At 34.5% G+C, this 10,173-nt stretch overlaps 1 pseudogene; it reads left to right on the forward strand.

Moving 5' to 3' along the window:
* Window positions 1-40: 40 nt before the first annotated feature.
* Window positions 41-9,226, forward strand: LOC110668011 (glyoxylase I 4-like; annotated as a pseudogene).
* The last annotated feature ends 947 nt before the right edge of the window (window positions 9,227-10,173 follow it).

The following is a 10,173-nucleotide window of genomic DNA, read 5'->3' on the forward strand; positions in this document are numbered from 1 at the left end:
AACTCTCCTTCCATTCCACCCTTCTAGCCCATAGCCCATAATGGAAAACAAACAAGAGAAGAGGGAGGATGGAAAAGAGCAAGTGAAGAAGAAGAGCAATGAGAAGAATGAAGAAGGGAAAGAGTACAGCCACCACCCACAGCAGCAGCAGGAGCCTCCTTTAATTGCATTGAATCATGTGTCGAGACTTTGCAGGAACGTGAAAGAGTCCATAGATTTCTACACAAAGGTTCTTGGGATGGTGCTTACTGAGAGGCCACTAGCTTTTGATTTTGATGGCGCTTGGTTGTTCAACTATATGGTGTTGGGATTCACATTGTCACGACCCAAACGTGAGCTGGACCGGCACTAGGACCTGGGTCAGCCTAAAGCTCCCTAGGTCCGTAGTAAACCTAACTATTCCTCAACCCAATTCTAAGGCCTATTTATGCCCAATTTCTAGAATTTAAACAGACAAAGTTGGATCATAAAATGGACCATTCAACGGGGAGTTTTTGACTCGCCCGACTTGTAAACACAATATATAATAAATTGGGGAGCTCAACTCACCCTCCATATAATTGAAATGTCATAACTCAAATAGGAGCTTAGCTCTCTCATCCAATTCCATCATGCATACAGTTAATAATTTTACAGGTCTAACATAACTTTTATAATACAGGCCCAAAATAAAAATAAGTGCTTCTAACACATACGGAGTCTAAAATTTAACTCAATTGTATAAAATACATTAAATACTATTAATGAACATGTGAAGAAAAAGAACAAGTTAGCCACAACAAATAATCCTCCTATAGCCTGAAAAAATATATGAACAAGAGTGAGCGTTCAACTGAGAGAGTAAAATACCAATTTTAATCATAATCTCTATAACTATCTAAAGTTAATGCACCCTGTGTAGTGAAATGCAACATCGTCATAATTTTTACATCATAACAGCAAAAAGGCAATTTGGAGTACTCACACACCCAATACTGTCAAGCAATACATATATGGGAGCTGATCCCCTATACAACACTCTTAATCCAACCTCTGCCATCGAGTGTCTCTCAAGCCGAACTTTCGCTTAATAAATCAAATGCAGGATCTCAGCGAGTGTCTCTCAAGCAGTGTCTACCTCGAAGGACCGGCTCCCAGCGAGGGTCTCTCAAGCCGTGTCTACCCGTCCTGTCCATATCCAATACCATACCACACGCACGCCACACACACACACTGCTTCAAATTACCACAAATAACATCCATGGCACTTCAACAATTATGAATACAATATAAAACGTGCCTAGTGTTTAACTACATAGATACATATTTATAAGTGATGCATGGGCATGCTTAAACATATAATATTATCGAAATTACAATTAAAATTAATATTTTACTTACAAACTTGAACCGAGGTCACTGGGGCGGCTGGGCGGAGGAGGAAGGCTGTCCTGGCTCACCTGACAATTTCATTGCAATTATTTAATATATTTGACTCAATACAAGTTTAGAAAACACTAAAGACATCTTAAGTTGTGCTGAAAATCTAGCAGAGTCTTCCCTATACCTATGACCTGCCCAACCTGCAAAATGGTTCAAATAACACTTCTAAACTCAACCCATATCTTATCATCGTTATATGGCCCCTCCTGGGCCCTCCAAACCAAGCAACAATTACAACATCAGACAACTCAATTATAAGACTTTAAAACTAATATTTTTTAAAAACTATCCAAACTAACTTTAAAAATTCTATAAACCTGCCCCGCGGTCCTTAACAATATTATAAGGCTATTGCAATAGGAATCATAATTTTCTTATCATCCACGAATATTTTATAAATTTTATTCTAACCCAATACAAGGTAAAAATTGAGTAATATAGAGTTCGAGTTTACCTATATCAAATCTGACAACTATAACGCATCCAAAAAGTATGAAAACGGTGGGGTAGCCTATAATCTTGACCCGGTTCTAAAATGGTTCCAGCAGCTTATCTGCTTGGCCCGAAATTACAGATCCGGGCGATGATCGAATTTTCATGAAATGAAAGTACATACGCGAAATTCACAATACCAGGGTTAGAATAAAATATATATATATATAATAATAATAATTATTTAAAAATTAAGAATGTTACATTCTTCCCCCTTATAGAAAATTCGTCCTCGAATTTTACACACGGCAGAACAATGATACATAGTTGTATATCAAACTTATGAGTACTTGCTGCGCATATCCCGCTCTAACTTCCAAGTGCATTCCTCCATAGATTAACTCCTCCACGGGACTAACCATAGGGATTTGCCTTGACCAAAGTTGTTTCTTCTGATAGTCTACTATGGCTACTAGTTGCTCCTCAAATATCAAATTCTCATTTAACTCCACTGTGTCTGCTCGCAGCACATGAGAAGGATCGAGAACATACTTTCTAAGCATGAAAATATGGAATACTAGGTGGACATGAGAAAGGTTTGGTGGCAACTCTAACTGATAGGCAACTGCTCCCACTCTGTCCATGATCTTAAAAGATCCTATATAACGGAGTGCCAATTTGCCTTTTCTTTTCAAATCTCATAACCCTTTTCATAGGAGAAACCTTCAAGAATACGGTCACCCATTGCAAAATTTACATCTTTCCACCTTGGATCTGCATGGATGGTTAAAAATTTTTATGTTTATTTGTCCATGTCATAGTATGCTAGCTACCATCCCCTTTCTTAGTCTAAACCATCACATTTGACTACTCGTTTACCACTCTTTTTTTTTTTTTTTGGTCATCTCTAGTACTCATTATAACTCCACTACTCTCGACTTGATATCTGATAACTTTAATCAACTTTGGTTCTTACCTCACTTTTATTACGCCCTAACGTATCTCTTGGTGACTTCAGTCCTCATTCCTTTGTTTAAATAATCTCTGTTCCCCAAAAACATGACTTATGTTCCTTACCTTATAGTATCCTATGAAATGCTTTCCTGTAGCACTTATCATATACATCTCGTTCGAAACCTTTACTTGTCCTATGACCTCAATGGTCAATACCTATAAATCTTCTCACTCCCATGATACTTCAAAATTTCAATCTCTTTTGTGTCATTACTAAGGTCCTTAGACCAGCTCCTGTCCATCTTATGTAACTATTTATGTAGAGCTCCATCCAAGTGTCAAGCGTACCCTACACCATTTATCAATATTGGAAAGTGAACTGGGTCTCTTCTCTTATAGGACAAATGTATTTGTATTCCCTGACAACCCAGTTAATGCAACTTTATCGTTTTCCACTCATTCTCTAGAATGGAAATATCTAGACTTCTTCCTAAAGCTTCTTAGTATGTGGCCTACATCTGATACATTGGCACTTAGATCGAGGCTCTACTACTCCTTTAATCTATCATCTCATAATAACTTGTTTCAAACATCTCTTAGTGTGTTCCTAGCATACCTATTCCTTCTTATCCTCATCATTATAACTAGCTCTATCGAGCTTTCTTCCTGTCCTTTGGATCTTATCCACTTTCTTTTCCTATTTCTGCTATCGTTGATATCTTTTCAACATGCTATACTTATTCCTTAATCTTAGTCCTATCTCACCCTTACACCTTTTTCTTCAAGGATGTCCATCCCATCATCCACTTTAACTTCTTTTTTTTTTTTTTTATTTCTTAGTCTTATCTTGATTACTAGTTCCATTATTTTGAGAATTATAACTTTACGATTTACTCCTACCAGCACATTCTTCACATAACGTAACACTTGTAATTAACCATAGAAAATTCTTTTTGTATCCCCTTTCCCAACTTACCTATCAGAACATTATCATTCCCTACCAGTCTTAGTAGGAAATTGCTCATCCTGGATGGATAGGAGCCCAAGAAATTATAAGTTCCATTTGAACTAACACGGCTGTGGAAAATATGTGCCGTGCCTTAATTCTGAATAAGTTACTTCATGTGTTCATTTTCTTTAATATAATCACATATACTGCCCATAAAAAGACTTCAACCTTAACTTTTCCCATTAGCAACAATTTCATTCGCTGTAACTCAATAGCAAATAGCACTTCCTCCAGCTTATAGTTCAAAAGGGTTGTAAGCCCTAGTAACTTGCTCGATTGAACTCTTATCACCTCTCTGATCGTTCTTTTATACTTAACATTAGGTACACCATTATCGTCATTTTTGCCTCAAAAGATTGGATATGTACTAACGCCCATCAGATTTTCAATTAATTGGGTCACTTTGACACGACCTCTCTTCTTAACATAATCTCCTATAATCGAAACACGAGCCAATTTGAAAAGAAGGAGAAATGTTCTCCCACCATTTATGGTATACCATTGTTTGATAAATAAGATTTAGCTCATACCCCTTAGTCTCCCTTTTTAGTTTTATTATTTCTTTGTAATTATTGTGCGTTATTACAAGATATCAGTTATATCTACTATTTGTTATACTGTTGTCCTGCCTGACATATCATCTTAGAATTTACTATTTCCTTTTTACTCTCCATTTATCTTCCATACTTATAATTATTTGTCCAATGCTCCTTATACTTAGTTATATTCTAGAAGATAAAAACATTCACATATTCTTTCAGATCTTCTCCAATCTTACCAACAGTCACTCTTCTAATCCATGTACTTCTCAAAATCTTATAATTACACCTATACCTATCTTGTCCTATTCTGACTGTTATTAGCGTTTCGCTACATATTATCATACTATTATTTATTTATTTATTTATTATTACTCTTTTTTTTTTACATAATTATTTTATCGATCACAATGAAAATATATGTCTAACTCCAATTTTTGACTATAGGTCTCACCACTCTAAATTTTAATATCAAGCCTCTGTGACATTATCCCTCATCTTGCATATTTATATCCCTTATGTTGACTTTTATCCAACTTACTCCTACTGATCTTGCTTCTTTATCTGACAATACAATTCAAGTTACCACAGCACGCTCAACAGTTACCACCTACTTTGGTCTCACACCTCACCTAATTTCCATTATACCGTCAACAACCAAAAGGGTTCTTATGTCATTGCCCCATTATCCTACCTTGGGGGTAGAAAACAGATAAGGTCTAATCCAGATCCTGCAACTCTAAGCTCTAGGCTCAGGCTCCTAACACTACATCAATTATGACCTGCTCTAAGTCCTATACTTTTGGGTTCCATAACTTAACAATGTTCTTCCAAATGCTATCTTTTTCTATGCTCTCTATCCTTTTTTTTTTTTATCTCGTTTACCCTTCCTAGAACCACATTCACCTCCTCGGTATTTTGACTCTATTCTTCCTAATCTTATCCTAATATGTTTTTCCAGTTTATTCTTTAGCCAACTCTTTTTATCTTACCCAAATCCGAACTTTCACTCTTCCATCCTTTAGCTCTATTTTCTTTTTGAACCTGATTATCATATCAGAAACTTATACCTTTCCACTATCCCTACCACGTCATCTATACCTCAACGTTACTCAGAATTGATCCTCTAACTACCCTAGCTAAACTTCTACTGGCATTCAGGCTATCTCTCCTACTGCATTTGAACCGTACTCCATCTATATATATATACATATTCTATGATTTATTGATGCTAACTTTTGTCCTTTTTCTTTTACTTTATTTAGAGTATACTTTAGTCTTAAGCATTAAGAAGCTAAGGATGAACTTAGGGAATAGCAGTTATACTTTTCCTGTGTGATCTCTATTCTTACCCTTTTGGACTACATACTACCCCCTACTATCTTAGGGAGAGGATCTGTAGTAACTCTAATTTTTCATATCCATTTAATTAGCTGAAACTTAAAATACTAGGTACCCAAACCCGTCATTCAATTTAAAGGCTTACATACATCTTGATCTTACATCTTATAATTCCTACATGGAACTTGTACTCTCTCCAGAACACATGAGCTAATAACTCTCTATCTCACGCTACAATCCCATCTGGGACACTACTCCATAAGTCATCATTATCAATAATAACCTTCGATCCTTTCTGAAAAGATAGGACTATACCCTAACTTATTGCAACAAAGGTACTACATTTACCACCTTACCAAAATCATGTCAAATTAATGACTCTCTTATCATATCATGGCTCTGTAAATCATCAATTCATAGTTTCGACCTTCCCTAGGTAGTAGGGTTGTACTTTACACCTTGCTAATACACATAAGGAATACTATTCTCACTAAGCTCTAAGCAAAACGTCTGTCATACTGCAAAAACCATCCAAAATTCCATACCAAAGATCAGATGGTCTCACTCTATAGATGTCACCTTTACTTTGTAACTAATCCACAACCTCTGGTCTGATGGCAACTCTTGATGTAACTCGAGCTCATGCTAGGGTAACCGAGTTACTGACTCTAGTTACCACCCAACTGTGACCTTTCGATATTCTAGCTCTATATCCCTAACCAGGAGTTCCCAACTCCTCTGCACATATAGAACTCTGTTTTGGCATAATTGTACCAAAACAGAGGCCATCCGCAAACACCCTCATTATGGAGCACCACGGGGATGCACGCAGCTCTACACAATAATCTCATGTCAGTACTGTAATCTGCAGCTTACAGAACATACATCGAGAATATTGTATAGTTACTACGATACGTCCTAACAGACTAGGTCTTCTAATCTCTTATCTCTCTTGAATCTACTTATTATCATAAACTTACTCTGACTGGGTTATCTACTAATGATTGCCAGCAGTGGTATCCTCACCCTTATCTAGTGCAATTATACTATCAAAACTCACATTTATGTACTCATGCCTAGCACCAGATAGGCACAACACTTAAACCCATACTGATAGAATATAGTGTTTCTTGGAGAACGTATTTCCATGGTAGACCTCAACATGTCTGCTAACTCTATTTCACACTTCTATTTACTTCACAAAACTAAGGTGCTAAACTGAAGCACTCTTATATTAACTGAGGAATAACGCAAAATCTAGAAACGAAGAATTACAGAAAAAGACGAAACAGAATCCTATACTCTGCATGTGACAACTCTAGGTGCACACTTTCCCATGAATCTAATGCCTAAGCTCTGATACCACTTTTGTCACGACCTAACCTATGGATCGAACCGGCACTAGGACCTAGGCCAGCCTAAAGCCCTCGAGGCCCATAGTAAGCTTAACTATTCCTCAACCCAACTCTAAGGCCCATTTGGGCCTAATTTCAAGAATTCAACTGGATAGAGTCCGACCATAAAATGAATCATTCAACGGGGAGTTTTTGACTCGCCCGACCTGTAAACACAATATATAATAAATTGTGGAGCTCAGCTCATCCTCCACATAATCAAAATGTCATAACTCAGATAGGAGCTCAGCTCTCTCATCCAATCTCATCATGCATACAGTTAATAATTTTACAGGTCTAACATAACTTTTATAATACAGGCCCAAAATAAAAATAAGTGCTTCTAACACATGCGGAGTCTAAAATTTAACTCAATTATACAAAATATATTAAATACTATTAATGGACACGTGAAGAAGAAGAGTAAGTTAGCCACAACAAATAATTCTCCTGTAGCTTAGAAAAATAGATGAACAGGAGTGAGCGTTCAACTCAGAAAGTAAAATATCAATTTTAATTATAATCTCTATAACTATCTAAAGTTAATGCACCCTTTAGAGTGAAATGTAACATCGTCATAATTTTTACATCATAACAGTAAAAAGGCAATTTGGAGCACTCACACACCCAACCAACACTGTCAAGCAATACATACATGGGAGTTGATCCCCTATACAGCCCTCTTAATCCAACCTCTGCCAGCGAGTGTCTCTCAAGCAGTGTCTACCTCGAAGGACCGGGTCCCAGTGAGTGTCTCTCAAGCCATCTCTACCTGTCCTGTCCATATCCAATACCATACCACACGCACGCCACGCACACACACTGCTTCAAATTACCACAAATAACATCCATGGCACTTTAACAATTATGAATGCAATATAAAACGTGTCTAGTGTTTAACTACATAGATACATATTTATAAGTGATGCATGGGTATGCTTGAACATATAATAATATCGAAATTATAATTAAAATTTAATATTTTACTCACAAACTTGAATCGAGGTCACTGGGACGGCTGGGCGGAGGAGGAAGGCTGTCCCGGCTTACCTGACAATTTCATTGTAATTATTTAATATACTTGACTCAATACAAGTTTAGAAAACACCAAAGACATCTTAAGTTGTGCTGAAAATCCGGCAGAGTCTCCCTTATACCTATGACCTACCCAACCTGCAAAATGGTTCAAATAACATTTCTAAACTCAACCTATATCTCATCATCATTATATGGTCCCTCCTGGGCCCTCCAAACCAAGTAACAATCACAACATCAGACAACTCAATTATAAGACTTTAAAACTAATATTTTTAAAAAACTATCCAAACTAACTTTAAAAATTCCATAAACCTGGCCCACGGTCCTTAACAATATTATAAGGCTATTGCAATAGGAATCATAATTTTCTTATCATCTACAAATATTTTATAAATTTTATTCTAACCTAGTACAAGGCAAAAATTGAGTAATGTAGAGTTCGAGTTTACCTATATCAAATATGATAACTGGAACACGTCCAGAACATCTGAAAACGGTGGGATAACCTATAATTTTGATCCGGTTCTGAAATAGTTTCAGCAACTTATCTACTCGACTCGAAATTACAGATCCGAGCGACGATCGAATTTTCACAAAATGAAAATACATACGCGAAGTCTACAATATCAGTATTAGAATAATATATATATATATATATATAATTATTTAAAAATTCGGGATGTTACACACACCATCCAAGCCAAAGATGAAGATAGGTTGCCTGATGCTCACCACAACTTGGATCCCATGGACAACCATATCTCTTTCCAGGTTTGATATATCATGTTCAATTTGATATGTTGATGATGGATATATAATTATATGTTGTTATGTTGTATAGCGTGAAGACATGGAAGCAATGAAGAGAAGATTGAAGGAGATGAATGTGAAGTACGTGAAGAAAACAGTAGAAGACGAAAGCGGAACAAAAATAGATCAAGTATTTTTCAATGATCCAGATGGGTTCATGATCGAGATTTGCAGCTGTTGAGAATCTCAAGCTTGTTCCTGCTGCTTCTCTCGGTACAATAAAGGCTCCCGTAGACAAGCATAATCCCCCTGTTGATCAACTCCCAAAACCAAAGTCTTCTACATGATTGGTTTGCCATTTTAGTTAATTAAGATTTTATATGAAATTTCAGAGAAATTATTATTATAAAATAAATATTTAATTATTAAATAAATTCTTTTTAACATATTAAATAGGTAAATTATGTAAATGATATTTGTAACAAGTGTCTAAATTTTAATATTTACTTTTGGTAAATAGTTATTAAATTTAAAAAAATTATATTTTTACAAATTAATAATTTTAAATAAATAAATTTTAAATTATTTAAATATTAATTTATGCTATTGTTAGAACTGATAAATAAGAAATAGAATTAATTTTTTATAAGTTTTAATTAATAAAAAGAAAATATAAATTTTAATATGGTCATAAAAAAATTTATATTATTTAATTTAATTAAAAATTAAAAATTTTATATTATAAATTAAAATTTAGGTATTTGACTATTATATATAATTTTTCCTTTATTAAATAAATGTTTAACTATTGATAATCAATTTAATCATGTGTTTAGGGTTATTTAATATTTTTCTTAAAATTATTATTAAAAAAATTACTTTTTAAAATATATTAATTAAAATATATTAAAAATAATTTTAAATTAAATTTAATAAATTTTAATTATAAAAATAATAAAATTATTTTTTTTTAATAATATTTAAAATAATATTTTTATTGAAAAAAATTTCAATCTCCAAGTACACTATTAAATAGGCGCTTAATTGTGGGCGTATTTGACCTATATGTACTATCGATATGTGGCCCATTCATACATTTGGGCTTGAAAAAGAGTTCAGGCTTCCATCAAGCCCATTTCATCATGCATTGAACTAAAGCTCAATAAAGGGTAGTGGGTGAGCACTATTTAGTTTTAATTAAAAAAATGATTAGAATTGTCTTAATTTGATAATTTAATTTGATTTTTAATATAATTTAATTTGATTTTATTTTAAATTTTAAAAATTTTAATTA

The sequence above is a fragment of the Hevea brasiliensis genome, chromosome 8, assembly GCF_030052815.1.
Source record: "Hevea brasiliensis isolate MT/VB/25A 57/8 chromosome 8, ASM3005281v1, whole genome shotgun sequence".
NCBI classification, from domain to species: Eukaryota; Viridiplantae; Streptophyta; class Magnoliopsida; order Malpighiales; family Euphorbiaceae; genus Hevea; species Hevea brasiliensis.